Below are 21,298 nucleotides of genomic sequence, written 5' to 3' on the forward strand. Positions count from 1 at the left end.
GAAAGAATAGAGGATTGGGAAAGTATAAAAGACAACAGTACAATGAAAACATGTTCCCATAAACCAACTGCACATCGTATTCATGAAGATGGCCCACAGTCATCCCAAGGTGGAAATCAGTCACATGGCCATTGCCAGAAGAATAAATATTTGAAAGATGTAACATCCTGAAAGCAGATTACCAGTCAGCCCTGAAAAGAAAAAATTCTACAACATGGATGAACCTCAAAACCATTATATTACCTGAAAGAAAGCTTTCACACAATTTCACATACTGTATGATTTCATTTATTTTCAGTGATATCAACAGGGAAATCATAGAGATAGAATTTAAATTAGTGCTTTCCAGGTGATGAAGGAAATGAGAAATACAAAGTGGTGCAGGGCTTCCTTTTGGTGTTATGAACATATTCTAAAATTAGATGGTGGCAATAATTTGGTAAATTTGTGAATAAACCACAAAACTTGAGTTGTAGAATTGAAAATAGTGAAGTTTATAGCATGCACTTATATCTTAACTAAAAACAAGAGTGAATGGAATGACCCTGCTTGCTGTCTCTGCCTGCCAGACTGTTGAGCTATGTTCAAAACCACAACTTTTGCTGTTGTCACTGAGAGGTAACAGTTTATCTTGAATAAACTCTCTCCTAATCATGACAGGCAGTTGAATAATTCACAGGGTTCCAAAAATGTTCACTTTGGACAATTTGATCATTGTTTTTGTGAAATAGAAGGCATTAGGAGATTCTGAGTGCCATTTTCACTGTTCTTGCCATTCTGCTTCTTTAAATATGTTTTAAAATTATGTGAATAAACTTCTTTTAGAGCTTTTAATGTCTTTTATAAATCCAACCATCTTGGCTCAGTGGGGCAATCATTTGATTGTTTCATTGTTGATATAGGTTCTATTTTCCTTTATTGTATGTTTTATAACATTTGCTGAATGCTGAAATTATTTCATACTTATAGTAGCAACATGTAATGTCTTTCTTTCTTTGGATGATTTTTCTGGGATTTTTAATTTTAGATTTGATCATTTTTTCCTGGGTTTCTTTTGTTTTGGTTGTGTTTTATTACCTGACTTTGACTTAATGTGAGAAATCCCTCTACCTACTTCTGTGGTGCTCCAAACATCTCTCTATTGTTTTATTTCCTATCCTTGCCTCTTAGGGCTTGCCCCTTAATCTGTGCAGCTGAATGTTAAGTCACCAGTTGGATTCTGATGGCTCCATTCACCAAGCTTTCCACTTGCTCTTGATTGTTCTCTGTGTAGTTTGTGGAGCTCAGTCAATATTCTGCATGGTTCCAAGACTGCCTCAGGTTTTGCTTGTTCCTGTCCCTTCTGGGTTGATTTCTGTTTGACTTTCAGTAAAAGTTTGTTTAAAGAATGCCCTCACACCATCCAGCCTAAGATAGATCCCCATCCTTACTGTTGGCACCCAGTGCATGTGTTACTACAGTTGGTCTATACTAAGAGTTCCTGGTGACACATTTGTCTCCATTGCTTAGCTACAAACACTCTGAAGGGTGGAATGTTACTGCATTCTTTCTTGGGCTCTAATGTGAAGTGCTGGTATGGGGAGCATAATTGTTTATGGAATTGCCATTAGTATTAGTGTGATGAATACTTTCAGTCTTTGTGTGTACACCATTTCTGCAGCTGGACTGAAAATTGTTGACAGAAAAAAATCACTCTTCACATATTTTTGTTTTTCCCAGAGATTTGAAATATGCTACTTTGTGTAGCATATTAATTTAATTTTGCATCTGATCTTTAATAAATATACACATTAATCTGCACCTGGATTAATTGTGTCCACCCTCATGAGAGGTTAACTTCTCATCAATGAGATCTCAAAGATCAAGCAATACAGGAATCATTTTCTAATGCATTCATTCCTGTTCCATTTGCCACCTGGGCTAGTTTTTATCTCTGCAAATTCCCTCTCACCTATGTTTCTGTGAGAACACTTACCGTATTCTATCAAAATTTTATTTTATTTATGCCAAGGATGTAACTCCATTTTTTTTATCTTCAGCACCAATATCCAGAAAGCATTTTGAGTTAAATGGGTTAAAGGATTTTCAACTTCAATGTTAATATATTCATCACACATAACTCCTTAATTAATTCTTCTTTTTTCTCCTTCTCCTTCTCCTCTCCCACCTCTCTATCTTTTGAGACAGCATCTCATCTTGCTGTGTAGCCTGTAACTTCCACTCCTCCTGCCTGTACCTCCAGAGTGTTGGGGTTTAAGTTGTGCACTGCCATACCTTCCAGCTCTACAACCTTACTCTATAAGGTACAGACATATTTTCTACAGTTTATGTCCCTTGATATGGGGTAACATGGGGGATTAGAATTCAGTATTTTTGATGGAGCCAGGTTAGTTTTTATACTTATATCTTGTGAGTTTATTAACAAGTATATCTAATATCTGCTTGAACACTTTCATTTAATTGTTTTAATATTCTTAAATATAGAAAGAGCATAGTTTATTTGCAAATTACACATTATTGCTATCAATACATATCATGTTCTTGCCTTTACATGCAGTATGAACTTTCTATTTTTGCAACTGACATAACTTCTAGTACTGAATTCTAATAAGGTGTGTGGCATATCAGATAAAATCCAAATAATATATTTGTCACCTTCAGAATAAAAGTAATGTAACTCAAAATGTGTAGTTTGATTTTGCCATTAAAAGAGTGTAAATCTTTTGGAGAAGTTGTTCTATGGAGTCTCAGTGGGAGGGGTTGATAAGAAGGAAATTGTATACACTGTCACCTTTTTGCACTGTGCAGGGTCTGAGCTCTCACATTCAACTGCTTTGGTTTGAGTACTGACTGTCACCAGATGCATGGTTGGGACATGTAATTGACCTCTTTGGAATGTGAGTCCTGGGGCCAGAATTCTCTGTGCTTAGAAAACTCCAGTACATGTTAGCTACTGTTACTATTGCAGTGATTACTAATATCATTATTGTCATTCTTGGTCCCAAGCAGCAAGAAAATTGGAACGCTTTACAGCAGGAAAACTTAGAGCAATCTAGCTACTTCTAGGTGACCTGTGCTTCAAAACAAGATTCTTGTATGTCAGAAATGTGTACTGCTTTTCTCTGAGCTAAATAAGTTTAGGCAGGCCAATCCAATGTAGATACTGATCATAATGCTAAAGAAATAAACACATACCTGAAAACCAATAATTGTTTTTCAATTCACTAAATTTCAATGTCAGCTAAATTACTACTCAGTGTGCCTTTTACAGAGACATGCTGTAAAAAGATAATTAAAAGTATTTTAATATGGATGAAGTATTTCCTCCTTTCCTGAATAATTTATGCTATATTAACTTGCATTATCAGCAAGCAACAAGAAGTCAGTGTGGTGTGGTCTCAATTCTGAAAATTCTGCAGTGGTTTGTTTTAAGCCTCTCTCTCTTCTTTTCCTATCTTTCATGTTAATATGTCCCTGGAAGGCACTTGTGTGCCTCCTTCCACAACATCTCAAGATGACTCTGCTCTGAGAAGCCCATACGTGATTTCTGCAAAGCAAGATGAGAGAACAGCATCAAGGCTGCTCCACCTTCTAAGCATTCTCCCCTTCTTCTCAGAAAAGTCTTTGTTAATGGAGGTGATTTTACAAACAATGGAAAACTGTGAAAGCAAAAATCTCTCATCAAAAGCTGTTTTAGAAAAATAGGAAGGAAGGAAGGAAGGGAGGAAGGAAGCCACTGTGGAGAAAGCAGGATCCCAACTTCTGTGAGTTTCCAAGGCCATAAGTGTCACAGAAGACAGATATGTCCACTTTCTCAGAATTATTCATTCAATTTCCATAGCTTCTCATTAGCTATGGAATATAAATAGAAATTTACTAGTCCTTCTTTTCTTTTTATTGTCTGTACTGAGTTTGAACTCTGGGCCTTCCACTTCCTAGGCTCTACCACTAAGCCATGCCTCCAGTGCCTTTTTACCTTTAGTTATTTTTCAGATAAGATCCTGTGTTTTTCCCCAGGGATGGCCACTGACCATGAACCATCTATTTTCTACTCCATAGCTGGGAGAACAAGCATGTACCACCACACCCAGCTTATTGGTTGTGATGAGTTGTCACTAACATTTCCTTGGGCTGGCCACAAACTGAGATCCTCTCCAACACTGCCCCCTGAGAAGCTGAGATTACAGATGTGTGCCACTATACCTAGCCATAAATGCAAAGTTCCTGTATCCTTTTTGGATTGAGAGAGGAGCAAACTGCAAGAAAGAGGGCATTTCTCAGCACTCACACAGGCAGGGAGGGAAGGGGAGTAATCTCTTTTGAAGAAATGCTAAATGAGATGCCAGCATCTAAGAATCTTATGAATCTGCTGGTGTGCAAATGGATGGACACAAAGGAAACTGCAGAAAAGCTATGAGCTGTGGATGCCATCAGCAAGTTGAGTATTGACATCCTTTCACCCTTCATTTCCCTTTATTTCTGAAATAATTTCTAATTATAGTGACCTACCAATAATCCATATATTCAGAAAAAGAATGGGCAGGTTCAGAAGATCTTCAAAATTTACTGCACTGAGGTTGTGGAGGATAAAATGTGTCCTAAGAACACATAAGAATGAGTTAGATTACATCAATGGATCTGGAACGTCTATTGGATTACAGCATTGTTGGAATTAGTTTCACCTCAATTCTCTAATGCTGATCTGTCCACATACAATATTGGATTTTAGTACATAATTTTTTAAAGTAAAATATGTAATCTGGCTTACATAATTCCATATTTTGACAGAAAAATATCAGTTTTATAGTGCAAAATTTCTTAATTATTTTTGTTCAAGAGATTGCAAACTACAACTTTATAAAAGACAGTGGTCAAATGTGACTTTTTTTGGAGAATGACAGTCTTTGAAAAGTGATGTCCTGCCCTTTCTTCTACAATGATCACAGTTTTAATGATTTGATCAAGGGTAGTGATTTCTCACAGAACACTTGCCACACTGTACTCCCAACCCCAGCCCACTATAACCTACAACTCACCTAGTGTACTGGTGAACACTTATGTACTCAAAAACATTTTGTCCAATAACTGAATTTTCAACCAATAAATCGCTAAAAAAGTGACTATAAGTATGTTGTGGTGTTGCATCTGAAATTCCAGCACTAGGAATAAAAAGGTAAGAGGATCATGAGTTAAAGATGAGAATAAGGAAGAGTGAGGTAGGAAGATCATGAGTTTGAGGCCAGACTTTGATACAAAGTGACTTTGCAGGGTATACAGCAATGTCCTGCTCAAAAAAAAAAAATTACTAGAAGTTGTGACATTTGGCAATTAAGGGGATAGAGTAGAAAAAATTTTCACTAGTAAAAGTAAGTTTTATAAATAGGAAATGCATGAAATTACACATGTGGCTTCAGAACCATAGCCTAGCAACAAATAACACACACCCAAAGGATTATGGGTACAGACAAGAACATAGTATATCCTGATTGGCTGCAGCAGCTGCATTCTGGAATTTGACAGACTCTATAAGTAGTGAGGGTGATTGTGACATCAGGAGTCCAGTTGTCAGTTATAGCCACAGCAGCCACTTGCCTGTCGCTAGGAATCCAGCATTGTCTCATCTTGAGTCCTCCTTTGTCACTGCTATATTAAGGTGAGAAAGAGTGGGTTTAGGAGTGATGGCAGCATCGCTGCTGCTGATGGGACTAGCGGAAGTCATGGCCAACTGTCTGAGAGAGGTACAATTCCTACTCCTAAAATGGTAAGTCTTAGGGTGGGGTCCAGATCATTATGCCTTGTTGAATACACCAGTGGCTCACTTCTACTCTGGTTGAAAGTGTGTTGAGAATTACAGAATTTGAAGTTTCCCATATCTCTAATGTGGGGATAATCAGACAGAGACACTTCCAAAACACATTCCTTACTAAGTTACTGATATGACGTCGGAGCCCATTGACAGGAAAACTTTTGAGCGCAAGATAAATGTTTTGGGGAATGTGAACTGTTTGCAGCTGGGACATCTAATTCTGAGGAACAGTTCATGGAAAACAGTTCCTTCATCAAGGAAGGAAGATAAAATCAGGGGATTCCTCAAAAGACTCGAGGGCAGAATCTTGTTCTTCCAGTTTATAGTTCCCTGGCTTGTGGCAGAGAGACTCCAGTATCGGTTTTCCTCATTATATGGCCTCCTTTATCTCTATCTAAAAATCTCTGTTAAAACCTAAACACCAGTTATAGAGAATATATAGCATGTTGTCACTCATGCAGGAACTTAGACCTAAAAATATAATATAACATAATTGCAGAAAGGGGAATGTTGGGAGGAACAGGCAGAAGATGGGAAAAAGAAGGCATTTGGGCTAGATGATGGAAGAATGTTTTATATATATATATGTGGTGTGTGTGTGTGTGTGTGTGTGTGATATATAACATCATATGTTCTTACACACACACACATATACATAGGTAAACAGGGTGAATTTGATCAAACTACATTTTATATATGAATGTAAATATCACAAACCCTTTAATACAATTAATTGAAGCTAATAAAAATAAAGCTTAAAAAATAAAGAATGGGGTCTCCAGACATTGCAGTTCATCTTGCAATAATCCATATATTCAGGAAGAATTTAAGAGTACATCAAAGTGGTCATCCTGGTAGAGGAAACTGTATCATGAAACACAATTGTCAGTGTTTTCTAACAGGGTCTCTGAAAGAGAACAAAGTGGTCCCTAAAAGATTGCTCAAGAACCATTGCTAAGAATGAGGTAGGTGATTAAGTGGTCCTAGAATGTGTAGAGCAACTGATATGCAATATATGAATAAATGAATGGCATGCTTATCTATTTTTTGATATATTTAATAAAATCTTACAAGACCCTTCTATTTCTCTAACATTTTTGTTATGCCAGCTATTCATATATACTAATGGATCCCTAATACTTCTAGGAAGCATCACAGCTTTTGTGTGCTTGCTGATAGACAATGTCCATACCAGTAGAGCCATAGGAATTGTTCCAGTGCTTTTCATTGTGTCCATTGCATTGTATTTATGAATGTTGGAGTTACTACAGGTTTCCTCTTAAGAAAAGTGTTCTGTTACTAGTCTGTGTGTATGTAGTTTTCAATAGTTTGGATAGATCCTGAATTGGTACAATGACCTTAGGAATTTTCAAAAGTACAGATACAATTAGAAAAGTAACAAATCAGTTTCACATGATAGGTTTTTTCAGAGAGGGTCATTTCCCCACAATGCCTCAGAGATATCTTCAAGAGAACAATTTCTCCCATATAGGTTAGTTCTGCTTTAACCCTAAATTACAGTCCCTGAATATCATGCCTTCATCTACTAATTCAGGGACTGGGACATTCCTAAACTTATATCGACAAGCTTTTCATGCTGGGGATATGATAGAAAATCATGGAACCCTTCACATTTTAAGTGGTTATACATGTGTAGTTTTTCTATGTTGAACCTGTGATACTGAGGGATACATGACATAGTCATTCATTATCATCATGGTTTAACCTGACAAAATAGGGGGAAAATTCAGAAATTTCATGTTTCCCATCTAAAAATACTGGAGTCTTCTGAAATTGTCTTAGCTCTGAAGTAAGCCATGAATGTAGGTAGAGTTTAAGTGTCCTTTAATAATGGTCATGGCAATGAAAGGAGCAGGTGTCCTGATAGGGCACAACAGTCTCTTGAAAAGCAATTTTGTATATTTTCTTTTTGTTCATTCCCTTCATGGGAGCACAGTGACATAAACAATTATTACCAGCTCCCTTGAACATTGTTATTTAAGTCATAGACTGTGTATGTGACAGTTAGACACACTGACTTTAAATAGGCAGGTAGGTGAGGAGGTTGTACCCAATACCGTTACCATGTTTTTATACATTATTCTAGTAATGTCTTAGGTTGAGAACTGGCTGGAGAAGATGGCTCATTCAATAACTAACACCTTTTACTCTCAGATGTACATCTGCAGAATGTTTTAAACACTCATATTTCCCTCTCTTATTGATCATAAAGGAGTCAAAAAACATGTGTGTTCCTAAGAACACTATCAATGATCATGTTATTCTATCTTTGATATAGGTAACACATATTTCAAGCACATAATAGTAAATGCTAAAAGGTAATCCAGGCAGTTTTGGAGTTATAAAATGCAGGGAATAGTGGCAGTTTAACTCTCAAGGTTAGAAGGGTTCTCTTCTAAGTCTGTGTCCTAGGCATTCTACAAATCTAGAAGTGGTATAACTGGATCCTGAAATGATAAAACCATATTTGGAATGACGTACCATATAGAATTCCCATGATGTATTTTTTGAAACAGATGAATACATCCCAATTAGCCAAAAATAATCATCAAGTTGACCATACCTTTTATCTATGGTAGTGCTGTTTTAGCTTAAATGTGAGTATTGTATGTATAACAATGAAAACTGTGTCCCCAAATTTTTTTGTTCCTATGCTTTTGTTCTTGGTCCTCAGTAAGAAATGACAGTTTCCTCAGAAATTATAATGAACAAGAGTTTCAATTTTTATATGATGGAGAATATCATGTTAAACCTGTGTTTGCTGTGGCATTGGTTATTTCATGTTTCACTGCCATTTTTGTTGACCTTGAGCATGGTAGCAAACATAAGATATTTTACAGATGCTTACTCAAGAAAAGATGAAGTCTTCTAACTATACATTTTACCTAGAATCAATCTAACCAGGTAGAGTTAAAGTGTACTTCATCAATGTCAGTGATAATAGAAATAGATAGGTGTCCTGGTAGACCAACATGTATCCTGAAACACATTTGTATATGTTTTCTTACAGTTTCTCAGAGAGATTGGTAATCCCAAAACATTATTCTCTAAATATTGCTAAAAACTAGGTATGTGAATACATGTATTTAAATACTACAAAAACAGTTAACTGTAGATATGTACCAAATTGTTTTTTGAGGAGAGACATACAAGAAGCTCATGATTGAACATGGCTGGTGTTTAGGTTCAGATTAAATAACAACATAGAATATCTGTCCTTTTGTTAAAAAAGTCAGGTAATGACAGTATAGCACTTCTTGTTAATATGATTTGGATTCAGTGGCTCTTGTAAAAAAGGATAGAACTTTTACCTATTGCAGTGACCATTGTTTTAAACATTTAATAGAGAAGTTAATCTTTATGTTGAACCGCAAAATGTTGAGGGAATAATAGTATCATTTTCAGTTGTCGATCTGTGGTCAGAGTAGCACAGAAATAAACCAGAATATTTTTGTAGCTGTTCAGTGAAAACTGGATGGCCTGTCCTGATGATATTGTTAGTGTCAAATCAATACACATATCCAGCTAAAGGTCAAATTTTCCTTAAGAGTACTTTGAGAATGTCTGTTTGGTAAGTATCATGAAGAGCAATTACATTCTGAAAGGCATTTTTCTGTGTATTTTTTCAGGTTCCCTAAAGAGAACTCAAAACCCTAGAAAGATTCCTACAGAGGTTTCTTAATAACCAGGTGGGTAATAAAGTGATCTGCAGAATAATATACATATATGTGGTATATATATATATATATATATACTATTTCACCAAAGGAACACATAATCAGAGGTTACAATACAAAAGTAAGCATTGTATTAAATGATCTTTATGAAATCATACACATGCATTCCTTCTATCACACCCCTATTCCATTTTATAAGATGTAGTAAACATAACCCAATACTTCTAGAATTCTTCTGACTTGCCCCATGTGATTACTGTGCCATAAAAATTATTAAAACCTACCACACCAATTCTCTTTATCAAAAAAAACCCATGACAATAAAATTATAAATAAAGTAGGTACATATGTCACGAGATCCTAGTTTGTTATTATCAGCCCAACCAAATATCTCCAAGCTTGGTTAAGAATATTAAAACATTGTAAATTCAAAATGATCAAATTTATGAGATAGCTAACACAAAAAAGAAATAACTTTTCTTAAAAGGGTTTAATCCTAATTTGCTAAACATATTTAGCTGATGTGAATAGCCTTGATGTTGTGTCTCCAACACCTGTACTCCATTCTTCTTTGTGTTCATTTCCCTGCTTTGCCTTACTTGTGCAATGACTTCTTTACAGTATTTTCCCTTATAACTTGTCTTAAAATTATTTTCTGTGAGCAGTTCAGGAACTAAAAATAAATGAGTAATTAATTGAGGGTTTTCCTGTATCAAAGTCCTCCTCTGCACATCTCCACTGACAGAAGTTTAGGTGAAGAAGGCAAGCAGGAGGTAGCCATGTTCTTTCACACAAAGACCTTGAGTTTTCTTGTAAGTATAGGAAAATTTTCAGGCAAAGCTCAAGAGTGGACAGAATCTCTAGAACATTCAGTTCAGCTGGAAGTGATCAATATGTCACTAGAGAATTAATGGTTATATTAAAGATGGTGCTGCTTGAACTAATATATAGGTGTTCTAGTAGAACAACTTGTATCCTTAAAAAAAAATCTGAGCATGTTCTCTGAAAACAATAGAGCATTTCCTGAAAGACTGTTGAGGGAGCAATGCTAATAACAAGAATAGGTGATAAAAAGGACCAAGTACAAAGCAGAATATCTGATATTCAATATTTCTGAGATTGAGTATGGTTTGTGTGTATGGTTATTGTCATGCATTTTGCACTAATTCTGTGTAGGTCTTATTATACAGGGATCAGAAGGTGACACATTCACCCATCCGAAAACTCTTTATTTTCAGATATATATTTGAAGACAGTTTTTGCATTCTTACATCTCCCTGTAGCTTTGGCCTGTACATAGTGAGAACAGAAATCTATGCCTCACATTGCTACTCAAGAGTAAGAGTTTATTGATCATCACCGAGGTAACTGTGTATTTAATGCTTCAGTGTTAAAGGCATAAGCAGGGATCCACATAATGTTCATAATGTCCATCCCTGCAATCTTGACCAAGGATTATCATTAACCTTTCCTCTAGAGAATAAGAAGTGTCTTTAAAGTCTCTGTTCTTGATGTCCAAGGAGTTATAACTGTATCCTAAGAGGATACAAAAGCTAGTATATTACTGTGAGGATAGGCAGCATCAGGATTTTGTCAAATCATTTTGCAATTATGTCTCTTACAGAGACAGGTCAAGTCTCACAATGAGCCAATAAATCCTCTCATGGAACACTGCTGGCATGCATGTGCAAGCTGGTATGGGCCTCTGTGACAGCACAGAACTTCTATACATCAAAAACACAGCTAAGGTATGACTATGGCACCAAAACTGGACATGCATTTTGCCTGTCCTGGCTCAGGTCAAACTGACAGTGTCATTACTAATTGTAGTGACAAATGATTAAACTTTTTAAGTGGCATAAAATGTTATTTTGAATCCATGAATTTTGATGGAATGATTATATTGAGCTACACTGTAATTGACAAAGTCCTGTCAGCCCGGAAAGAGGCATTTTTCCATTTTGGGTGGGACAGTTATATTGTAGGTGTTTAGAGGAGAATTGATGGACCTCATGCTGATACCATTAATCTCAAATCAATCCAAGTGTTCCCTTACAACCAATGTGGCCATTAACAATGATTTTATCCACATGATTATGCAGGTATTCCTGAAGAGAAATTGTATCCTGATACATGGCTGTGTTTTTTTTTTTTTCAAGTTTGCTAAAAGAAAACCAAAATAAGCAGGAAAGATTCCAGACTGAAACTTGCAAATATCCAATGGAGTGAGAAAGTGTTGATAACACAGGTAAATCATCTCATCATCAACATGCTAATGGCTGAGGAGGCTGTGCCTGGTTTCACCATATCTTTTTACAGGTTGCCTTTTTTATCTGTATTCAGGTATGGTATTTTGCCTATTCAATCAGTAGATACCTCACTGTTTTCTGATACACTTAATTATTCATTATGAACATTTCTGTTTCCCCAAAGTTTTTATCCTACAAGCTTTCAACTCCTAATAGCTCCCTAGTAATTATAGGAAACATCACTTATTATTGTGGTTTCCTGAGAGAAAGTAGGAATTTAACTTAATATAGGTAGAAGAATAAGAAATATTCCTTGTAACTTTTATTGTCTCTTCCTTAGGAGTGTTGAGTCTAGAATTTTTAGAAGATGCTTCTTATTAGCATATTTCTACCAGGCTGAGTGGGTGATCCTCTGTAAGTATCCAGAGCACATAAATGGATTGTGAATGCATGCAAGGACTTTGGAATTTTCAAATGTGCATGGTATGACACATAAAACAATTTACTTTTGCATGATGTCTTGAGAGAGACAGATAAAGAATTCAAATTTATTCACAGAGATGATCAAGAGTAAAACATCTCCTAAATAGTTGAGCACTAATATTACCATAAATCCCTGGGCAAAATGTTTTATGTTCATCTACAAAGCTGAGGAATGAGGATGTTCTGGGCCCCTCTTTTAACATACTTTTAATGCACTTGCATTGAGAAGAACCCTTGTAGCCCTAGCAATTTTCATGAGTATGTGGTTTTAGCTTTTCTCTGGCCTGCAAATTTATGCTGAAACTTTCAATACTGAGGGAGATTTGCTGTAATGGTTCATTTTCACTGTTGCTGATGTGCCCACACTGAAGGAAACTCAAGATAACCTCAATATTTCTGATCTAGAAATGATGGATGTTCTTGAAATCTGTCAATTCTGAGTAGTCTAATATTCTAATTTAAATGACACATAATTGACATGGAAACTGGAAGGGATACCTGTCCTGGCAGAGAAAACTGAACACTAAAACACAGTTTTTATGGTCTTTTTTTCATTCTAGTATGAGAATACAGAATATAGTAGAAGATTGTAGACAAAATTTAATAAGTTAAAAGTAAGTGGCAGACTACACATGATAGTGGATGTCACCTGTTTGTAAATGTCCTCATAGGTGACAATTCTGTGCCTTATGTGTTGTTGCCTTGTTTCTTCTGATTCCCAATGGAGGCCATGTGTCCTGGCATAATCTGCAGGAGAAGTAAGACTTCATAAGCACCACACTTGCCATCAAATTCCTTTGTGGCACATTCATCATTCCTTAGGTTTCAAGAAACATTTCCATCTCTCCTGAAAGGAGGGCTCATTAGCTACTCACAGGGTAGAGACCATCTGAGGCACATGACAAAAAAACTTACACACATCTGAAAAAAAATCCCAGAGAGCAAGTTTACAGAGTCAAGACATTAAATCTCATTGCAGAAAGCTCACATTTTTATTGATAGCAAAAAGCTAAAATATTAAGAATTTCTTTACCCCTATCTCACTCCTCTAAAATTTTTGCAGTTACTCCACCTAACACAAACCAAGTCCATCAAAACCCAGCCTCTAATGCCTTTCTTCATCTTCCTACATAACAGAAGTCTTGAGTTGGCCTTCATTTTCTTTTTGGAGCTTACTATTTTAAAACCTGACAAATTGCCTAACTAGTAGATTCTTTTATCTAGGATTTTAGTTCATATTTTTGCCTTAGATTTGCTTAACATAGAAAAACTTTTAAAAACATGCCTTTGTATCATGAACTACAATTACATAGTTTCTTCCATAGTTTTTCAGTGACCCATTGAAAAATATGTTATTCATTGGCCATAATTTTGAATGGATTTTGCAGTTTTCTTTGCAGTGATTTCTAATTTTATTATATTATGGCTTGTTAAGATACAGGGAATTATTTTTATATTTTTCCTTATGTTTTGTTTATGACTTAGGATGTAATCTGTTTTCAAAATTGTTCAGTGAGCTACTGAGTAAAATGTGCAATATATTGCTGTAGGATTGAACCCTCTATCAATGTATGCTAAGACCACTTTGTCCATGGTATTGTTTCATTCTAGGGCATCTTTGTTAATTTGATACCTGGATTCTGTGTGTTGATGGAGTGGGATGTTGTGATCTCCCACTCTCATAGTATCAGGACTTATCTGTTCCTTTAAGCTCAGAGCACATGTTATATGAACTTGGGGCCCTGATGTTTGGTGTATATATTTATTGTTGGTTCTTGGTGTATCCTCTCTCCCTTCTGCTTTCTTGCTGGTTTGCTAAGACCATTATTCTATTTGATGTAAGTTTACAGTTTTGTTATCCTAGTCAGCCTTAGCTAAAAATACCATTCACTGTCTCTTAAACTCACTTGAAATATAAAAAAAATGTATGTAGATTCATTGCAAAACCAAAAGGGCATCTATAATCACACAGGTTCTCATGGATGGGGACTGTTTCCTTTGCCCTCTGACAATTAGATGACCAAGATCATTACTTTAACTAAGCATCTCTTCATTTATAATGATGATAAAAAATGTCACAAAAATTTCTCCTGCTAAATTTTATGGAACCCATGTGAAATGTTCTTTAAAAAAACTAACTCTTTAAAATTAAACTTCCAAAGATTGTATCTTCATTTATTCTGTAGTCCAAACAGCTGCTTACCAGTAATTTCCACAAAAAAAACCCTTAACATCATAAAAATCAGACTTTCCAATGTCCCTTCCTTTATCTACAGAAGAAGAAACAATGCCAATTCTGTACCCAAAGACAACACTACCAGAATTAACTCTAAAAAAGTTTTTCTAATTAATACCATTGCTATAATCATAGATAGACTATTTAATAGTTCAAACAACTTGTAAACTAAATTCTTAGCAATCTATTTTCATATCCAAAATTTCCACTTGTCACAAATTTCAAATCCTGCTCCACATTTACCATCATAACCCTTAATATGTGCCTCATCATGCATTTTGCTAGACTTCTAATTAAAAAGGAATTGCAAATGGCCTTAAAAATGGGTCTTGGGTATCACACTTTTGGATGGAAGGGACAACTCCTCACCAAACTGTATCCAGTTAACTAGCATCCTTCTAAAATATTAAGGACCTATTCTCGTCAAAGAACTTCAGAGGGATAGGGCATGACTCATGTAGAAGAACTACTGCCAAAAAGCAGGAAGTCCAAATTTCAAAACATCAGTAAAGTAAAATATAATAATTAATAATAATAATAATAAGCAAAAATTCAACAAAATGATTTTGAACACCTAATTAAGATAGAGTTCTACTGAAAGATCTTTTATTTCCATTTTTTGATTCCCTGTTCCTTTCCACAAAATTCAAACACCAATTTAAGACTGATTGTGAACCTATTACCATTCCATAAAATTATCTCTTGAAGCATATACTAAGAAATTTCAAAGTTATAAACTTCTATGAGAACATCTGTTACAGAACAAATGGACCTAATAAGTATTAAAAACTATAAATACTTGGCCTATGAATTAAAACCTAACATTTAATATATGCTTTTTCATTAATACTTATTTTATAAAAAAAAATAAAAGTCTCTAAGTGCACATATATATTTACTTAGACTTTGTAAAAACTTGGGCAAATTTAAGAGAGACCTGAACTAAAAACAAAATAAAAACCCAAAAGAGTTGGTGACATGTTTTAAGTGGTATAGTGCTTGACTATATGTGAATTGTCCTGAGTTCAATTCCTGGTACCAAAAATAAAAATATAAATACATAAATAAACAAGAGCTCTGAACAGGCCTCTTGTTCTACCGGTGCAACCTGAAAAGTCAAAAACAACCTAAACAAGATCCCTAAAACAGCAGGTACTCTCAATATTTCTACCACCCTAATACCTAGGGGTCTCTCTGTCTACTTCCTCTCCATGTTGCAGATCATCCATAATCAGAATTCCAACTTATCAGTATCTGTTTTATTACTATTCCTTAGCAGAGTTATTCAGTACTAAATAATACACAACAAACCTTCATATAATCCAAACACACATACAATGTCTCCTAAAAAATAGCACATATAACTAAATAACAGTACAAGAACATGTTCTTCTTTTACCCATGTATCTCAGTATAAAGCTGGGCTCAAATAAGTCTCCAAAGACCTGAAAGACTACTAATAAGCTCAAAGCTGTAACTACTACTTTAACTTAACCTGGACAGATTACAAATCACATTTTCAATGGTCTAGATTTCTAAATATAAACACAAAATTTAGATAATGATGCAGGACTGTTCTGTTGATATTAGAATCAAGTTAGTTGATACATGGAAAAAACTTTTGTAAATGATACAGTGTACCCCCACCCAGCACAATAATATAAAAAAATGAGCCATTAAAATAAGTAAAAAAGTAATGTATCCCAAGACCAATGCATATTAAAATTATCAATTTAAAAGTGTTAATTTTAACTTAAAAAGTTATAGTCACCTGTCCTATTAAAAACAAGAAACTAACAATACATAAGACAATTAATTATTTCCAAAAAATCATATAACATTGCACACTGAACAAATAAAATCTTAGATTATAGGTCAACTAACAAAGAACTTAAAAATATACTAACATCAACTTTAACTCTAAAAAAGATGAGCACCTTTGAAAATAGCTTTCATAAGTTTGTCAAAATCAAATATTGATCACAAATTCAAAAAAAGAGACAATAAGAACTAAAATTCATATTAAAAATTTATAATTTGTCCTTTTGAGATTTGAACAACCAAAGCATAATTTTTGAAAAACAGAAAAGGTTGAAACAGGACAATTATTCTAAAAAGAAGCCCCCAAATTTAGAAAGATGCTTCCCCAATCTTAAATAAAGATAAAAAGTGACTTCATGCAAAACTGGTTATATGTACATAGAAGGTTCCATAAGCCCCACCCTCTACAAAAATGAATTAAGACTGCATCAGATATCTTAAGGTAAGTTCCAAAAGGTTGAAACTACTTTTTTCAGGGAACAGTAGTATTTGGGATTAAGCACAGGGCCTCAGATTTGCTTGGCAGGCACTCTAACACTTGAGCCTCACCACTAGCCCTGAGACTACATGAGGAAAACACGGGAAGACATAGGTATAGGTGATAATTTTCTGAACACGATTCCAGTTGCCCAGTCAATACAAACAAGAATTGACAAAAGAGATTGCATCAAATGAAAACACAAAACTTCTTCAAATCAAAGAAAACTATTTCCAGAGTCATGAGACACTACATAAAATGGGAAAAATACTGAGCAGCTATTCAACAAATAAAGGATTAACATTCACAATCTACAAAGAGCTCAAAAAATTATACACCAAAAGAACAAATAATGCAATGAATAAATGTGCAACTGAATTGAACACACAGTTCTCAGAAGAAGTACAAATGGCAAATAAATATATGAAAATAATTTCAAAATGCATAGCAATACAGGGGAGGCATATCAATACTACACTGAGATCCATTTCACCCCAGTCACCATAAAACAAAGAACAGCAAATGTTTCTGAGGAGAAACTCTCCTTCTGTGGAGAAGAACTCATAAAATGTTATTGGGAATGTTTACAAGTGTCACACATACAATTTTACTTGGAATTTCAGCAAGTATTACTCATACACTCTTATTGGGAACATCAAGAAGAGTCAATCATACACAGTTATTGGGAAGGTAAAGGAGTGACCATGCTGTGGAAATCAGTATGGAAGCTCATCAAAAACAAACAAACAAAGAAAAAAATGAAACAAACTAAAAAGAGCCCTACCTAACAACCCTGCTACATTGCTCTTGGGCATGGAACGAAAGGATTGGATCAACATACATGACAACACATGCACACCCTCATTTATCACAGCAGTATTCACAATTTCCAAGCTGTGGAATCAGCAATTATACACAACAATCAATGAATAGATAAAGAAAATATGTTATATGTATCCAATGGAGTATTATTCATCTGCAACTAATGAAACAATTATGCTATATGGAGAAAAATGGATGGAATTTGGATTCATCATGATGATCACCACAAGGCAATCTCTTATGTGGTCAGATGTGGAATCTGGGCTTACAATGAATATAATGATGATATTAAGGTAAGTGGAGTGTACAAAGTAGATTTTCCAGGGTAGATTAGTGGGCCAATAGATGGGGAAAGGAGAAGGTACTTGTGGGCAAAGAACCTCTAAGTGACTTACACATATACATGAAGATAGCAAAGTGAAAACTAGCAAGTTCTGTTTGAAAAGAGGGGGTGTTACAGAAGACAGGTGGATTTTATAGAATAATAGAGGGGGTGAACTTGTTCAAAGTATACCATATGCAACCATGGAATTGTCACATTGTAATCAATTTATACAATTAATGACAGGCATAAAATCTTCACAATTAGAAGTCCACTGATTATCAAAATAAAAATATTAACCAAAATATAATCTCCTTACAAAGCTTAAGGTCTCTCTGCAAATTACCCCCTAAATTCCAAAAAACTATACTGATAACCTTTAAAATCTAGATATAAAAATCTAGAACACTGAAAGTCGAAGAGTGTCATATAAATTGAGTGTATACATTTTCTGCTAGGAAAAAAGGCAAACAGAAACAAATGGTCCTCTCTGGAGAGATGTTAGGTCCTCTATCTTTGACATGGTAGATCTTAATTCTAATGATGCCCAAGGCTTCCAGTGATCTAGCCCTAAACAGTCATATTTCTGTACATATTAGAAATTCTAATATTTCCTAGTGTAACAAAAATGATAAACTTCATTTAAGTGTTGTGGCTTAATATTGTGTCATAAATAATCCCCAGACCATTTTCTGAAAAAAAAAAAACTGCATCAATAAACTCTCAAAGTTCAAATTTTTTACTCTTTTCCTCACATACAGGTATAAACATTTCAATTTCTTGCCACAATTCTTTCTCATTTAACAAAATGGCTACTTCATTATTAGACACACATATTTTGACTACTTTAAGGACCACAATCTTTTTAAACTATCAACCATGCTATGTAATTCCTTTGAGTCTAGCGAAATGTCAACATAAAAAAATAGCATAACATCTCCAAAAACACCTTTTGGAAAAAAAAATCCTCACCAGTGCCAAGAAAAAATAATTGGAAAAAAAATCTTAGTTCTAAAGCACAAAAAACCCTTCAGAACAATAATACGACAGCCTATTGTCATTTACTTATGAAACTCCTTTCTGCTCTCATGAAAGCCAATACCATATTAAGCCAATCTCAATCAGATCCACAAATTTTAGTAACTAATAATTTATTATTGCCTTGTCAGTCTCTATATACTTCATCTGTTGTTCCAAATAAAAAACAAAAACTTACACAAAACTTATAAAACACTGCAACATCAATTCACTACATATCTCCTAATCCATGTAAGTATTTGGGTTCACATACTTAAATTAAGACAGTTCTTGGTTTACTGTTGTATTTTTATGTTTTTTCCTTTATTGTGCTGAATGTGGGTACATTGTAGCATTTACAAAGGGTCATACAATGTATTATATATATCACACATTAATTCACCCCTCTACTTTTATTTTTAAAAATACATTCTTCCAGGTTCCTCAAGCTCTAAGCCTGAATTTATAGTTATTTGAAATAAGCATATTCAGACATATTAAAAACAACTCAGTATACTACAAGTCTTTTGTCTCAAGGATATAAAAACAGTCCACACCTTTGAAATACATCATACCACAGAACTACAAGCTCTAAGTAGAAAGCAATAGTCCAATAAAACATGGAAATGCTTTACTAACCTATAGCCCAAATGTAAAACTAAATTACTTAACAATAGTTTTTAAAAAGAGCCTAATAACACATCATCCTAAATATTGAACACCATTCAAAATCAAATCCAGTCAAAATGTATGCACTCTCAAATAAAAGAGACTTTAAAATTTCCACAGTCACTTACGATAAAAATTAACAATAATAAATACTTAAAATTATAATCAACTATAAAATGCCTACTTTATCTTGTTATTTTACATGGGAGTCCCACTAATTCAGAAAAACTTCATGAAAAAAAGAGAAAATCACTGATAAAAAGAATAAGAAAAAATACTAAATTAATGGGTTAAATCCCTCACAGTAATTATAAACATTTTTTAATACTCAAAAGTACTGATTGGTATGCTACAAATTAAATACAAAAAAATCTTTGAAAGTCTCCTAGATTAGCTCATAAAAAATGTAATAGTTTTGGAAGAAAAAACTATAGGCCTGCCTAACACAAGGCTGGTAGGAAAATGATTTCCATAGACACACAAAAAAAATACAAAAAGATCTTAAAAAACCAGTATTATATTATAAACAAGATTTGTTTTCAATGGGTATGATTAATTAGTCTCCATTATCATTCCTTCAATAACATTAAAAAATAAAACATGTACATTCCCTCAACCTCTTTACTCAAAAGTCCTTCTATGGTACAGTTTAAGAGATCTCCCTTAAATTAAAAGTAAGAAAACCAAATGTTCTTCAAAATATGTCCTTAACCTACTAATTGCTCACTAGGGAGGCAGAAATAACCTCATAAACCTTGGTGCTGTGTTTATATTCTAATTATCTCAGTGTCTCTACAGTCCTGAAGGTTTTCCAGAAGGAACTTAAGGCTAAATCTAATTCTACACCCTACATTACTGATTTTATAAGGCAGGGGTTTTGGAGGGACTCTTATTTAAAATATTATAATATTTGTTTAGATGCTTATATACCTACCACTCTGATAATATTTATGTTGTTTTTATGGTGTCTTTTATTCTCTATAATATCAAATAACTTCCTTTCCAATACAAAACTACAACATACTCCTGGTATCATCCTATCCTGTCAGTCCTAGGACTGTCACCTTTCAACAAACTAGGCTATGATTGCAGTACTTTTTTAAGCAGGGCTAATGCTTCTTTTAAACAGAAAAGAGCTATAAGGACAGATGATAGACCCTCCATGACTCCTTAAGATCAAGGATCCAATGTCATTTAGGGGAAATATAAGGTAGGGCAAAATTGGGACAAGTAGCATGGAACAAATGCAAGCGAGAATATGGATGTGGGATAACAAAATAAAATACTGCATGAAAGAACCCTCAAATAAAACATTGGATGCATTAGTGCTAGCAGAAATCCTATTAACTCACAATATATACTAAGCTACAAGAACAAATAAAAGTTTCTCTAAAATTCCTCTGAACTTGTCCTTGTGGAGCACTGTGTACCAAGAATGAAGAATGACTAATGCATAAATACTTTCAGGCAAAAATATGACCTTGAAAGTTATTTCATATAGTAAACCTTGTCATAAGATCATTTGATTTGTAAGTCCTCTCCAGATATAATGCCTTCATGCTAGTGTGATAATGTCAAAGTATTACAACAACAAAAGCAAAATAATGCAAGTGTCTAGAGAATTAACACATATACAACACTCAATCTAGAATTAAGATAAAGTCATTAACCTATGTTAGTACTTGTACAGAACCTTT

Source organism: Castor canadensis, chromosome 3 (assembly GCF_047511655.1).
Source record: "Castor canadensis chromosome 3, mCasCan1.hap1v2, whole genome shotgun sequence".
In the NCBI taxonomy this organism is placed as follows: domain Eukaryota; kingdom Metazoa; phylum Chordata; class Mammalia; order Rodentia; family Castoridae; genus Castor; species Castor canadensis.